This window comes from Apium graveolens, chromosome 3 (genome assembly GCF_009905375.1).
Source record: "Apium graveolens cultivar Ventura chromosome 3, ASM990537v1, whole genome shotgun sequence".
NCBI classification, from domain to species: Eukaryota; Viridiplantae; Streptophyta; class Magnoliopsida; order Apiales; family Apiaceae; genus Apium; species Apium graveolens.
The window spans coordinates 136,819,231-136,835,361 of record NC_133649.1 but is presented as its reverse complement, the minus strand read 5'-3'; the positions used below and the strand labels follow the sequence as shown (position 1 = coordinate 136,835,361).

Below are 16,131 nucleotides of genomic sequence, written 5' to 3'. Positions count from 1 at the left end.
CAAAATCTCATCTTTAAGCTCTCGAACGTTCGGAACCCAAATCCGGTAGGAGTACCTCATTATCCCTTTATCATCTTTCTCCGTATGGATCTCTTCTCCAGTCATTGACTCTCTGCCCTCCTTCATCATTTTCTCTTGGCACAATCGGATCTTTTCCAATAACTCTGGCTGCATTGAGATCTCAAAAAGCTTTTCAGTTCTGGTTCCGGTTACCTTTACTTCTATTTCCATTCTCTCAAAATCCTTTATCAATTCTTCCGAAGTCATTATCATTCTGAGTCTTTCCTTTCTACTAAGGGCATCAGCCACCACATTGGCTTTCCCCGGATGATAGAGAATCTCAAAATCATAGTCCTTGATTAGTTCTAACCATCTTCTCTGGCGCATGTTGAGCTCTTTCTGCATAAATATGTACTTGAAGCTCTTATGGTCTGTGAAAATCTCGCACTTCTCTCCATACAAGTAGTGCCTCCAAATTTTTAAGGCAAAAACTATTGCCGCGAGCTCAAGGTCATGAGTAGGATATCTAATCTCGTATTCTTTCAGTTGCCTCGACGCGTACGCAATCACCTTACCGTGCTGCATAAGCACACACCCTAATCCTTTGTGCGACGCGTCACTATATATCACAAAATCTCCTTTTCCGTCCGGCAATGCCAACACCGGGGCCGTTACCAACCTTTTCTTTAATTCCTGAAAACTGTTCTCACATTTCTCCATCCATTAAACTTCTCTGTCTTACGAGTAAGTCGTGTCAAAGGGGCTACGATCTTCGCAAAGTCCTGTACAAATTTACGATAGTAGCCGGCCAATCCTATGAAACTCCTTACCTCTGTGGGTGTGGTTGGCCTTTCCCAATTTGAGACCGCCTCTATCTTAGAGGGGTCGACCAATACTCCTTCTTTATTGATCACATGTCCTAAAAACTGTACTTCATTCCGCCAGAATTCACACTTTGAGAATTTGGCATACAACTGTTCCTCTCTGAGTATTCCTAGAGCTATCCTCAAATGCTCTGCGTGTTCTGCCTCAGTCCTTGAGTAAATCAAAATATCATCGATAAAAACTATCACACACTTGTCCAAGTATTTCTTAAATACTCTATTCATTAAATCCATGAAAGCCGCTGGGGCATTGGTTAATCCAAAGGACATTACCAAGAACTCATAATGCCCATATCTGGTACGGAATGCTGTCTTGGAAATATCTTCGGGTTTAATCTTTAGTTGGTGATATCCAGTTCTTAGGTCGATCTTGGAAAAATAAACAGCATCCTTTAGCTGGTCGAACAGATCGTCTATTTTAGGTAATGGGTACCTGTTCTTTATGGTTAGCTTGTTCAACTCTCGATAATTGATGCACAGCCTCATGCTCCCATCTTTCTTCTTAACAAATAAAACTGGTGCTCCCCACGGAGACACACTGGGTCTTATCATACCCTTATCCAAGAGTTCCTGCAATTGGATAGCTAATTCCTTCATTTCTAACGGGGCTAACCGGTAAGGTGCTTTTGAAACTGGCGCCGTCCCGGGGGCCAATTCAATAGCAAATTCAATCACTCTATCGGGTGGTAATCCCGGAAGGTCTTGTGGGAATACGTCTTCAAATTCGTTGACTACCGGAATATCTTGTAAGTTGGGCACCTCCTTCTGCGTGTCTACCACATAGGCTAGGTAAGCCTCGTTTCCTTTTCGTAGCATCCTTCTGGCCTGGGCCATAGTCAAAAATTTCTGCGTCTGCCTCTTTCCTCTAAATATAACTTCTTTCTTCCCTGGGATATTTAACTTAACTTTCTTCCCTTTATAGTCTATCTGAGCATCATTGCTAGATAGCCAGTCCATTCCCAAAATTACATCAAGTTCCCCTAATTTAAAAGGAATCAGATCAACACTAAAAGATTGCTCCCCTATGCCTATCTCACAGGCGGGGTGAATCTGGTTAACAGGAATAATCTCATGATTGGCTATTTCTACTTGTAAGGGTTCTTTCAAGGGTTCAGCCTTAAGTCTTAACTTACGCGCAAGGTCCTTTGATATAAAAGATTTAGTTGCTCCCGAATCAAATAAAATGTTTGCACTGACTGAATTTAGAGAAAGGGTACCTGCTATCACATCTGAATCTTTCATAGCATCCTGGACTGTCGTGTTGAAAGTCCTTGCAGTAGGTGGCTTATTGGAGGCAGCCCTGCTAGCTCCTGAAGCTGCTGGTTTGTTCATTGGGCATTCCCTCTTCCAATGACCCGGGCGTCCACACTGATGACAATTGGTGGTTGGAATGACGGCAGAGGCTGACGAAGGGCATTTGTGAGAATAGTGGCCCACTTGCCCATACTTAAAGCAGGTTACTGGCTTTCCTTTACATTCCCCGGAATGCATTCTTCCACAAGTGTTACAGGCTGGAAGTGGGGGTCGAGACTGGTTGGAATAGGACATTCTTGACTTCTGGCCGCTCTGGCTCACATTCATGCTCATTGGCCGCTTAAACCCAGTGTTCTTTCCCGGTAGGGACACTGCTCCTCAATTAAATCTAGTTGGGAAGCTCCTTCCTGCTGAACCCCCACCCATGCTCATACTTTTCCTCTTTATTCCCTTCTTCTCTCTTTCCTTCTGCATCTGTTCACTTCCGGCTTCTACAATCATTGCCTTTTGCACCAGAGTGGCATAGTCCATAAGCTCAAGGATTGCCACCCTATTCTGAATCCACGGTTTCAGTCCCTGCTGAAACCTCCTAGCTTTCTTTTCCTCGGTGCTCACAAACTCCGGCACAAACCTTGATAACTCAGTAAATTTCGCTTCGTACTCTGCTATAGATAAATTATTCTGCTTTAGCTCCAAGAACTTGAGCTCCATCTGGTTTTCCATAAACCTCGAAAAATACTTTCCCAGAAATAACTGACTAAACCTCTCCCAGGTTATAATAGCATCTGCCTCCATGTTTTTCTTGGCCTCCCACCAGTAGTTGGCTTCTTCTTTCAGAAGGTAGGTAGCAAATACAGTTTTCTGTGCCTCATCGATACTCAGAATCTCAAAGGATTTCTCCATTTCCTTTAACCATGCCCTTGCCTCAACTGGGTCGGCTGATCTGTGGAACTCAGGGGGCTTAAGGGACTTAAAAGCCCTGAAAGAGTTTGCCACAACATTGTTATTTCCTTGAGGGGGTGGGTTGGGTTGACATTCCAAGTTCTGCCTTAGGAGTTGCATGAACTGGCCCATAGGATCCATGCCTGGGTTTGGTATTGGTTGCTCAACCTCAGTTTCTCCTTCTTAGCCTCTATCTCAAATCCCTCAACATCATATGTTTCCTCTTCCTCTTCATACAGGGAGTCATCCTGTTCCACATAATCCTCATCTTCCTCTTCACTGTGTTCCTGGTTTCTATTGTCCTGATTATGGCTTCCCTGGTCCTCAGATCCAGGGTTCGCCCTAGTTCCAATCTTTCTTGGCGGCATGATACTGATAATAATAAAAAAAATTGGGAAGTTCAACGTTAGGTCACAATCATATACAAGATTATGCCTTGCACAGCTCTTATAATGGGGAGAACATATATCGCAATTCTATTATTTTATGACAGTTCTAATACGAAGTGCAGTAATAATAATGATAAAAACAGTGATCTCGTCACTAAGGAACTGAACCGAAAGGAAACAAATATATACATAATGCGAGAAATACATAGTTTGATCTGGTCAAAAGTACAACAGTTCTATAGCCATCTGTCCCAAAAGTGATACACAAGAGTCTATCTGTCTAGTCAGAAAAAGGGATGCTATATACAAGTCAACTATCCCGGAAAATTGGCTCTTACTAAGGCCTCGGCTAACTAGACAACTAGACTATTCCATCGTCAATCCTGAATCACACACCGGAGCGGGTCAGCTCCCATACCCTTTCCATCGCACGACGGAAGATATAGTCGGCCTGCCGCCTGGAGATCCTACCATGCCTGTCCCCCAGGAGAGATCTGAGTCTCGCTCGGGACGTGAGCTCTATCCCCGTAAGCTCCCTCCTCAAGGATCGGGGTATAGAAGCCCTAGTCTCATAAGCTCGGGTACGCCTACCCGCCCTCTCCGCATCCAACTCCCTCCTGGCCTCATCCAGTCGGGCCTCAGCAACAGCCACTCGGGTCCTTAGTACATCCTGAACATAGCCATGGGCTAACAAAGACTGCCTGTGGGCAGGGTCGAGAGTTGGTGAATCCGGAGCCGCTGGGGGCGCCTCCTCAGTCTGCCTAGGCTCGGAAGTATGGGTCTCTGAGCTGTCATCATAGGGGATCCAAGATAGTGGTGGAGGGGTAGGAGCTCTGACCACCGGAAGTGTGGGTAAAGGGGTACCAGCATACACTACCATAGGTCCGACACGCTCCTCAGCTACTGGGACCTCATCCGGGTCCTCCTCATCTGGAATAGCAATGACCTCTGTCTCTGACTCCTCTGAGGGGTCCTCCTCATCTGAAATAGCAATGACCTCCGTCTCTGACTCCTCTGAGGGGTCCTCCTCATCCTCCTCCATCTCAGGCTCCTCCTGATCCTCAACATCTAGCAGTGCCTCATCATGCTCACGCTCGAACATCTCAGGGTCCTCTATCTCAGGCGCCTACACATTAAACGAGCTAAGTTACTATCATGATACTTATAAGGGTTCCCGTAAGGGTTTTAACTGTCAGTACTACTTTAAGTAGTCCGACCATGAACTTGGCAAGAGTTCTTATTATCTTTGTGAGTTTGTTATTATATCGTCGAATCATCTCTGAGGTTTATAACGCTTAGCTCTGATACCATTTCTGTAACACCCCCAGATCCGGGGTCAGGGATCCGGGTCGTCACGGTCTTTCTTTCCACAATATCACTTCACTTAATTAATAATAAATAACCTCAAGCTGTGACCCCACACTAACACACACCACCACCCGTTATAGTCTCAGAGATGAAATTGAAATAAGAACCAGTCTTTGAATCCACAATTAAAAGTTATTACAACCCAAAATGATTACTTGATAAATTTACAGTTAATTGCCATTATCTGCCACAAGTTATAATTATACATAATTGATTCTCAAAAGTAGAATGCCTGATCTACCAATAGATCTACCTCTGCAGCTATAGCAGCTACAACATTAACGGGAAGACGCGGGACGCTTCCCACGCGCTTGCGCTGGGTCTGCTGGAGTCTGGCCATCTTTCCTAACTGTTGTTGTGTGATGAAGAAATAAAGCAAGAGTGAGCCTTACAGCTCGCAAGATAATAGATAGTGATAACAATAATACAAGTATCTAAATGGATACTTACTAGAATCCTTTATCATGTGTAAGGTAATTACTTACTGGATATAAGTTTTAAAAGAAGATGAAGTTACCAATTACTTCACTATACTTATGCCATTTTTAGAAATCTACTTGAACTACTACTGTTCAAAGTATAATAAGATTCACGAGGTCATCCCATAGATGAGACCACAAATAAAACTTGAAAATATTTGATCTTTGAAATATTTTGAAAAGAAATGAAATTACGAGATACTTCATTCAATGGATACACCAATAAAACTGTTTGACCCTGTCAATGCTTCGGCAACCACCCATTCGTAGCCTTTCGATCGAAATGCTACGGGTAGTGTTGCAGAATTATCCAAATGGATGATGAACTCATTACGGGAGTTTGTCGCGCCAGGAAGACCACTTACGATGATCAGTCGTAGTAGTACAACCCCACCATTTTCTACATGTAGAGGAGAACCTGTCGAATTTACTTGTCAACCGAACACTGAACTCCTAAGGAATGGACCGCCTTAGCGGAACTTCCAGGCCATTTGGGCCAATATAATAAGGCTGGGCCGGCGCTACTCGGCCACTTACACCACTCCTAGTTCAGATGAAATCCATGACTCTGAAACGTAAAGCCCGTCCCCACTTTCCCCAAGTAGAAACTTGTTGATACGGCTCCACCAAGAAGTCGTATCTAGTTGGAAAGGAGAACTCACCGATATTTCCCAGGCGATGCCTGTTAATGGATTAACTTGTTCCAAGAATTTTACTTCCCGAGTGTTGGGTAAGTAATCAATTCATTTATCAAAACAGCAACCTTGTTGCGAATATAAAACACACCACAGAGCCGGATCCCTCAGGTTTTGAGCGAGTATTTAAATCCCCTTCGAAAGGAGGATCTTAAATATAAAAATGAGTTTTAGGATCCGCTCTAACTTTTAAAAATCATTTTGAAGACTCGCAAAACATTTTTAAGAATGTTTGGAGTGATGCTGATTTAACAAAATAAATCAGTCCCAATATATTAGAAAATATCTGAATATTATTATTTAAATAATATTCCCATAAAGAATAATCTTTATAAAAATAATTGAAGTAGAAGTTTTAAAACTTATACTTGAAATGAATAATAAATAATCAAAGATATACTTATACAAAAGTAATATCTTTATTTGAATATCAAAAGTAAGTTTGATTATCGAACATTATTCTTTAATAAAATAAAGAATATTAATAAATAATAAGCGGAGTCATAATACCTCGAATTAATATTATAAATAATATACATTAAATAAAATAAAGGAGTCATACATCCTCAAATGAATATTCAAATAATATTCAATAATAAATAAAGGAGTCATAAGTCCTCGGATGAATATTTGAAATAATATTCAATAATAAAATAAAGGAGTCATAAGTCCTCGGATGAATATTTGAATAATATTCATTTAATAAAATAAACTGAGTCATAAGCCCTCGAATGAATACTCAAATAATATTCATTAATAAAATAAAGTTATCGAATAAACCTTATTCGATTAATAGTTTTGAAAACTATAACCATATATATATATAAATATATATATATCAAATCTACTCGGGATCCTCAACTCCCGGTTTTAGAAAATGTTTTCACCTTTGGGTCCCTATACTAAGGGTATATGCAATTTACCGCTATTCTCTAGCATAGGTATTATCAACTTGAACCAACAGATATATATATATGGCAAGAATACGAAACAGGCATGCATATGTACCATATCACATGCTACAATATATCGCAAGAATTTGCTAATAACAAATATGCATTTATAGCAAGATCATGCATATACACATATACATCACAACAACAGTATAACGGATAGAAAACTTGCCTGAGCGACTGGGGGTGATAAAAGGCTCGGGACGAGTCTGGTAACCTATAAACAACAAATAAGTTGGAATTAAACCAAAGTCACTTGTAAATCTATACTTTAACTAACTTAGACTCTAACGCTTGTTTTGCGCTTACTGATTCTCTTAAGTCACTCGAGTACCCTCGGCTCCACCATTTTTAATAATTTAACCATTATGAGCTTTAAGGCGATTCCTTCGCGAGTGTCTTACCAACTGCCTAACACTCTTACCAAAATTGTTTCATACATTAATTAACCCTTTTTGGTCTTTAACCAATGTTTCAAAGTAAGGCGAGGGGAAAAGTTTTGTTCGCGAAACGCTGTTACTTAAAACGGTCGTTTCTCCTAAACCGTATATCGGAATCAAACGAACTACATATCAAAACGAAGCTCGTAACATGAGCTATCTAAACATGGCAATGGTCAACATCTAGCAGGGGGTTATCGGGTCCTAATGTTATGAACAAAAGCAGTCTAAAGTAAATCGGACATTACGACGGCTATGTTTACGCGATTTCCCAAATTTAAACCAACTCAAAACAACCACAATTCAACCCCAATCAAAACTCCATCCAAAATACATTACAACAGCCCCAAACCAACTCATTATAATCCATTTACTTACTCCTAAAACTTGAATTTAAACTATACTACATTCTTTAACCAAATCTTAAGATTTCAACAAATCAATCACCACCATTCCAACCCAAACTCTTAAACAAACAAGTTTCAAGCTACTCTTTATTCTAACAACCAAAATCAACCTAATACACAAATTAAAGCTAGGGTTTGGAGATGATATACCTTCCTTGAAGTGGTGTGAGTAGCTAGGAAGCCTTAGGATGCCTTGAGGAGTCTTAGGAAAGCTTGGATCTTAAAGGAAAAGCAAGAAAAAATCAAGTTAAAACCTTGAAATCACTATTCATTGTCTTCTTCATTGATTTCTTGGAGAAGATAGAGAATGAATTGGTGGCTTAAACTCATAATATAGCCATAACTATGCATAAGGAATACTAGGGAATTATCTTACCAATTTAGGAAGCCTTGATCTTGAGTTTTGAATTTCTTCTTCCTTTGCAATAGTAAAAGCCGAGAGCAATGAAGAAATAATGCCTTGGTTTTTTTTGTTTTGATGAAGAATGAATTATTTGGCTTGGTTGGTTGTAGCTTTGTTTTTGTTTTAGTAAATTACCTATTTGCCCTTGATTTTGTGTGGTTAATAATCCACCACATCTCCTTCCTTCCCATGTCATGCTTATGTCATGCTATGATGTCATCTTTCCCTCCTTGTCCTCTTCTCATTGGTTGGGTGACATCATCCTCTCTAATCCCTTTGATTAACTTCCTAATTGTTTGCCTAATGACCGCTGATCTGTTATACGGTTCGCTTAACTTTCGTTTTCGTTTATCGTTTGAGGGATCATACCCGGGATCTTATTACTTAGGTTCCCTTAACCTTCCTCAATATATTATATTCCTTTTATGATCCTCTCTTATAATCCTTTAATTTAATCCTTTTTATCCTGTTACCTTATACTCAATTCTTTCCGTATCTAGTGGATTTCTGGGAAAAAATCAAAGTGTTCGGAATTGGATTCTGACGATCTTTATATATACTTATATACCATAAAGAGTACTAATAAAATCTCAGAATATCCATAACAGAACCCCTATATAGTGTGGCATGAAAAGTTTTCTCATTCAGCTAAAACACTATTCATAAGGGTTACAAAAAGTTGAAAATTTTGGGGGTTATTACATTGGCTTTAGTACAAGTGGGAGATTGAAAGGAATATGTCCCAAGTCCAATCATGTATGAGGATTTAGGAATAACTTTTATGTAATCTGTTTTGATTTCATTGATATTAATAAAAGACTTGTTTTGTTTTTATTACGGGCTTTATCTATTTAAGTGTTTAAATAAGATATACCATAGTTTAGAGTAAAGCTTTTTATGGATTATGATGAGATCATAATAGTGAGACCTAAAAGATGATAACTCTAAACTTAAATAGTTCCTGGTCGTAGGATTACTAACTGGTAATTAATAATCCGCAAAGATCGGTACATACTATGCTTGCTTCATTATGAAGGATGTCTGTTCTCATAGACATTTATGTGGTGACACTATAGCTAGTATGTATGTGCTTATTATAGAATAAGTTCACTGAACATGAGTCGCCCAGCTGAACAACTGATGGAGTTCACTCACGTGTCAGCAGTTGTTCACATAGTGATAGTTGTACAAGTATCCTTAGACTTAAGGTCATCATAGTCATCTTGTGTACACTGAACTATGCTTTGGTTTAGTTCTTAGTCTCCAGGGACAATTATTAAGGCTCTACTGGGTATAGGAATTTATACACGAAGATAGTGTATGATCAATAAATGATCTACCCCTTCCAGTGAAGGAAGCGAATGTTCAAGGCTGATCCACTTATGCTAGTTCAGGAATCTCTGGCCAGAGTGAATGAAATTAGAAAGGAGTTTCTAATTTACATAAAACTAAGCATAGTAAATGGTAAGCAAGTGATTGAATTAGATAGGCTTGACACGAGATCCATGCCTTGTATTTAATCGGGACATTGTAGGGTAGAAGGAGTTTATTGTATGGTAACTATTCACTGAATAGGTTCTTGGTATTCTAAGCAGTGAATTCATATTATCCGGATAGTCGCGATATGCTGAGAAGTATCCCTCATGATGTAGAATAAATGTGATTAATTAATTAATCATATTTAATAAATTAGAGAATTTATATAAATAATGATAAAATAGTTTTATTATTATTTATTTCTACTACCGGCTTAATATTGAACCTACAGGGTCACACCATAAAAAGAGAATGATTTAATGGTGGAGGAATTAATTAATAATGGATGATAATTATTTATTTATGAAATAAATAATTAATTGGCAAATTTAATAATTGATTAAATGAGATTTAATTGATTATAAATTAAATTAAGAAAAGTTCTTAATATTATTAATTAAAGGATTTAATTTTTGGAAATTAAATCAAGAGAGAGAATTATTTCTAAAGTGTTTAGAAAAAGGATTAATAATTAAAAGGTGTTTTAATTATTAATGAGAATAATAAATGGGATAATAATAATATTATTTATGGGAAAATTTCAGCTGAAAATTTTGCCTATAAATATACTATTATAGACCCTATTTTCATTCGAACCCCAAAAACCCAAAAAGTTTGGAAAACCCAATTCTCTCCACCTCCTTCCTCCTCCTTAACATCGTTTTCTTGGTGGATACCGGTGGAGTGCTTCACACTTGAGGAGCAACTGCTAAGGATCTCTGATCGTTGTCTCCGAATTATTTTAAAGGTTAGATTCGATCCCTATGTTTTTACCATGATTTATATGCTTTTATTTGGATTTTATATGTGTAAAAGTGTTTTGCCATGCCCCGCTGCGATTAAAAATCCAACATTCTCATTATGATATATATATATATATATCTCTGGTGTGTACATTCAATCCCCCTTCTGTAATTCTTGTTATATTGTTAGGGAATAACAGTTTTTTGGAAGAAATTCGGTGCAGGTGCGCTAGATTTGGGGGCGGTCGCGCAGGGTTTCTGGATTTTTCTAGTTGATTCTTCTTTTGGCCGTACCTTGAGTTATGCTCGTCAGAACTAGGCGATTTAACTGCCCACGCGAAGCTAACGAATTCTCTTCAACTTGAGAATGGCTTAGGGTTCCAATTCTTAGCTCTTTTCAGCATATTTCCTTGAAAAGCTCCTTTCTTCATTTAACTGATGCCTGAAATATAATAGCACAGAAACATATCGAAAATACCAACAACTTGAGTCCAAAATACCAACTTAAGCTTGTAATGAAGCATTCCAAGTAGATATAAAATCCACTCATCACACCCCCAAACTTGAATCGATGCTTGTCCTCAAGCATAAACAGACTCAAAAACTACAAAACAAAACTAATGCATGAATGCAACTACATGAATGCAACTAATAATAATGCAATCGATCCCCTCAGAATAACCATAACCAATTGAATAAGCCAATGCCTCTAAGAATGCAACGACTTAAAAAAAGTTCGAATAAACCCCACAAACCAACTCACAAACCAAAAATGTGCATGTGTGGATGCTTAACAAATATACTCTCGGAACTAGATCAATAACCATAACTTATCTATTATCAAAACAATCACAAGTTTATAAACAGAATAGACGTTAAACGCATAATGACGCACAACACCTCCTTCTTACTAGAGTTATACAACATTTCATGCTATTATTGAAGACATAACAAAGATGCTTATTTGATTGTACAATGAATGAGGTCCCAAAAGACTTATGCAATAATACTCATATAGCGAGCGTTAGGTTAGCGGATCCCAGACTATAAAAGCCTTAGGTCACTAGGCACAAAGTCCCCTAGAACTTAATAACTCGAGTATTAAAGAGCTCACTCTTGATCAATTATGCATAACACATATTTTTTTTTCTTTGTTTTTTTCTTTTTTTTTTCATTTCTGAACGAGTGTATTTTGCTCCATCTCATTCAACCCCAGACTACTCATAAAATATGAGCCGGCTACTAGCCATTTTATGCCTAGCCACAACTAGCATTGATATCCAATGTTTTTCTCCAGATTAAAATTTGGTGTTTTTACGTCATTACGAGAATACCGAAAATTCTAGATATAAACAAGTGATTAAATCTCAACAAATAAACAAATATGATCATGATCTAGATCAAAAGAAAACCTATAAGACTTGTGAATTTTTTTTCCCTGGCATGGAAATCAATTCATTAGACTTAAACAACCCTCTATTTTTCATCATCGCACTCAAATTAACATCAACTTATCAATCAAAAATAGCTCAACCTAAGGGATCATGTTAAATGCATGCACATGCAACAAAATGAGCTCACATAAACATAAAAACAAATATGTCCTCTATGAACAATCATGCAAAAATATGAATGAAATACAACTGAACATGCAACAAACTAATTCTTACATTATCACCCCCAAACTTAAAATTTTCAATGTCCTCATTGAAGGTAATAATAAGGATTTCATGCTACCTAGTTAGTGGGAGGATCACCCTCTTCGGGTGGAGGATTAGGTGGCCAATCAACCTCGACACTACTTTCTTGAACAACAGTACCGAGAGCGTGTGTCAGATCTATAGTAAAACGAATGTGAATGTCGTGCATGGCCTCCATACGCCTAGTCCATCGCCTGTACTGCTCATCACCAACACCGGTCCTATCAACTGCCTACTGCGCATGAGAAGAACCCTATGTAGGCACGGGAGGATCCGTTTGGCCACCCTCTAAATCATCAAAAATATATCCCAATCCCTTATTATGGGGTGCACCTAAAAATGCATAACTCAAATGATATAGCAACGGGTTGATCCCAAGTGTGGGAGTGTCTTCAATAGACAGCTCGAAACATTCTTGAGAAATTTTCATCTCTGTTAACCCAAGAGAATCGAATGGCATATCTATCTTCCTCTTCCACGAAGGTGCATTCAAAACCTGCAATTGCTCTGCTTCTTCTTCATCTTTAATAACTGATTCCCCTATTAAGGCTCTCTCTAAGGTATCTGACTTTGGTAATTGCTCAAGCTCCAAATTCATGACAGAGTCGGCCCACTCTACTTTAAAGCACTGCTCTTTATCTATGGGTAACTTTATTGCCTTGAACACACTAAAAATGAACTTCTGATCTTGAATCTTCATCGTAAGCTCTCCTTTTTGCACATCAATCATAGTTCGGCCTGTAGCCAAGAATGGTCTTCCCAAGATAATGGGAATCTTTTTATCCTCCTCAAAGTCTAGAATGACAAAATCAGCAGGGAAGATGAGCTTATCCACTTTAACCAAGATATCATCCACTACTCCTCGCGGATAAGTGATGGAACGATCAGCCAACTACAAAGACATGTTGACAGTTTTTGGATCAGGTAGTCCAAGTTTCTTGAAAACTGACAAGGGCATCAGATTGATGATAGCTCCCAAGTTACACAAACCCTTATCGAACGACAGATTACCAATGGTGCAAGGTATCACGAAGCTTCCTGGATATTTAAGCTTAAGAGGTAGTTTCTGTTACAACACAGCATTGCACTCTTCCGTTAGAGCAACAGTTTCAAACTCCTCAAGTTTTAGCTTCTGAGATAGAATACCTTTCATGAACTTAGCATAGCTCGGCATCTGTTCTAGAGCTTCAGCAAAAGGTATGTTGATATACAGCTTCTCGAAAACTTCCAAAAACTTGGCAAATTGCTTGTCGAACTTAAGCTTTTGAAGCCTTTTAGGATATGGCGGAGGTGGGTAGACCTGTTTATCCCCTGTATTACCCTCAGGAGGACTGCTTTCAATAGCTTTCTTCTTCAGTTCCACCTCAACATCCTTCTGCACCACTTTTTCAGCTACAATCTCAATTTATGGAATTGGCATGGGTGCAGACGCACCTGCATTTTGGACAGAATTTTCAGACTCTTTATCTTGCTGAATTAGGGGGCTTGTGACCTTTCCAGACCTCAAGGTGATTTCGTTCACCTATTCTTTAACTTCCCTCTTCACTGGATTGGCTTCTGTATCACAAGGAAGCGTTCCTGGTGGTCGATTCAATAAGGCATTAGCAATTTGTCCTATTTGGTTCTTCAGAGTCTTAATAGAAACAGCCTATCTTTCGCATATAAGAGCCTGGTTTTTGTACATAAGCCTCACCTCCATGAGTTTTTTGTTGAAGTTGGAGTTGTTTTCTGGGTGCATATTGCGGTTGTTGAAAACCAGGAGGGTTGAATTGCTTTACTGTATACTGCTAATAAGGTTGTTGCATCGTACTCTGATTTTTGCTTCAGCTGAAGTTAGGATGATTCTAGTTGTCAGGATGATAAGTGGCTGGAACTGGTTGTTGTGATCTCTGAAAGTTGCTCACAAACTGAGCCGATTCACTAGAAATAGCGCATTGCTCCATCACATGTGAACCTGCACACAGCTCACAAATACTGGCTATCTGATTAACACCATAGTTAGCTAGAGAATCGATCTTCATAGACAATGCCTTTAGTTGAGCAGTGATAGTCGTAGTTGTATCCACATAAAGAACTCCTGCTACCTTTCCTTAAGGTAGTCTTTGAGTTGGGTTCTGATATTCATTAGCAGCCATCAATTTAATTAGATCATAAGCTTCCTCATAGCTCTTTGCCCATAATGCTCCACCTGATGCTGCATCGAGCATGGGTCTTGACTGTGCTCCCAAACCGTTATAGAAGCAATTTATGATCATCCAATCAAGCATGCCATGACGAGGACACTTTCTAAGCATCTCCTTATAGCACTCCCAAGCTTCACATAGAGTTTCTCTTGATTGCTGCGCAAATTGAGTAAGAGCATTCCTGCGTGCAGCAATCTTCGCCATATGGAAGAATTTGAATTTAGTAAGAAACTTTTGAGCAAGATCCTCCCAAGTAGTGATAGAACCAGCTGGTAGAGAATGTAACCAGCTCTTAGCCTTGTCCCTCAGAGAGAATGGAAACAGTCTCAGTTTCACAGCATCTTCAGAAACATTATAGAAATTGAAGGTGTCATAGATATCGATAAAATCCCTAATGTGCATATTGGGATCTCCCATTGGAGAACCCCCAAACTGGACTGCATTTTGTACCATCTGAATCGTGCTAGCCTTGATTTCAAAAGTATTAGCCGCAATGGCTGGTGTGACAATGCTAGACTGAATGTAATTGATCTTCGGTTGAGAATGATCCATCAAAGCTTTCGGATTTGCTACTAGTTCTCCTATCACAATGATAACTAGAGTACCTGAAATACATGACTAAAGTAAACCTTGTAAGTAAGAGACTCCAAGTCAGTGAACTTTAACGACCACTGATGTCAAGCACATAAACTAAAAATTAACACCGAGTCCCTGGCAGCGGCGCAAAAAACTTGTTAGGGCAAAAACACACGCTAAAATTACACGCAAGTATACGCGTTCGCAAGTAGTATAAGATATAAATCAGATTCGTTCCCACAGGGACTCTTTTTGGTTAACTTAAGATTATGCACCTATGCAATAATGGTATGGCTATCGCTCAATGCTAAGACAATAACAAGTTGAGTTGTTTATAACTAAGATTAAACTAACATGCAATTAAATAAGAATAAAAGTGATTGAATTAACTATATGAGACTAACATGGGATTCTAACTTCATTAAATACTTCATTCAAAGTCATTGTTCTCAACCTTAGCATGCAATGGTGATGACAACTAATCAGATAACACGGAACTAGTAAATGCCAACTTTCGTTTTACGAATACCCTACTACTAAACTTCCAAAAAAGAGATAAAGCTGAATAGACATCAATTATGTTGAAACACTATATCTCTATAGAATTTGACAACATAAAGGTTTATTGAACAAGTTATCAATCGTGATTACACTGGGCAAGTAAGATGGTTAAAATTACCTACGAATCATGCATAATAAATACATGAACCTATTTTAGCATGACAAGGTCTAAACCTCTATATTCATTTTTGCTTCAATAGAGATTAACACGCTATCTTATATGTTAGCTATGCACATAAGTGGACCCTCAAAATCATCAAATTCTACTAAAATCAGGATTCTGGGGCAAAAAGGGTGGTTATTACTATATATAAGCCCCTGGTGGACCTGGACCCTTAAAATCACCAAATTCTACTAAAATCAGGATTCTGGGGCAAAAAGGGTGATTTTGCGCGGGCGCGCTGGTATTTTAGCAGAAAGTCGGCACGGGCGCTCTGGTTTTGGGGGCGGCCGCGCAAGGTTTTTGGATTTTTCTGCTGATTTTTCTTTTGGCCGTATCTTGAGTTCTACTCGTTAGAATTAGGCGATTCAACTATCCACGCGAAACTAACGAGATTCCCTTCAACTTGAGAATGTCCTAGGCTTTAAATTCTTAGTTCGTTTTAGAATATTTCCTTG

General features: G+C 38.8%; 1 non-coding gene across 1 annotated transcript; it reads left to right on the top strand.

The window, feature by feature from the left end:
* Positions 1–14,458: 14,458 nt before the first annotated feature.
* Positions 14,459–14,565, top strand: LOC141716316 (small nucleolar RNA R71). Its single transcript, XR_012573029.1, has one exon. It is a non-coding gene; the product is annotated as a small nucleolar RNA R71 (small nucleolar RNA).
* The last annotated feature ends 1,566 nt before the right edge of the window (positions 14,566–16,131 follow it).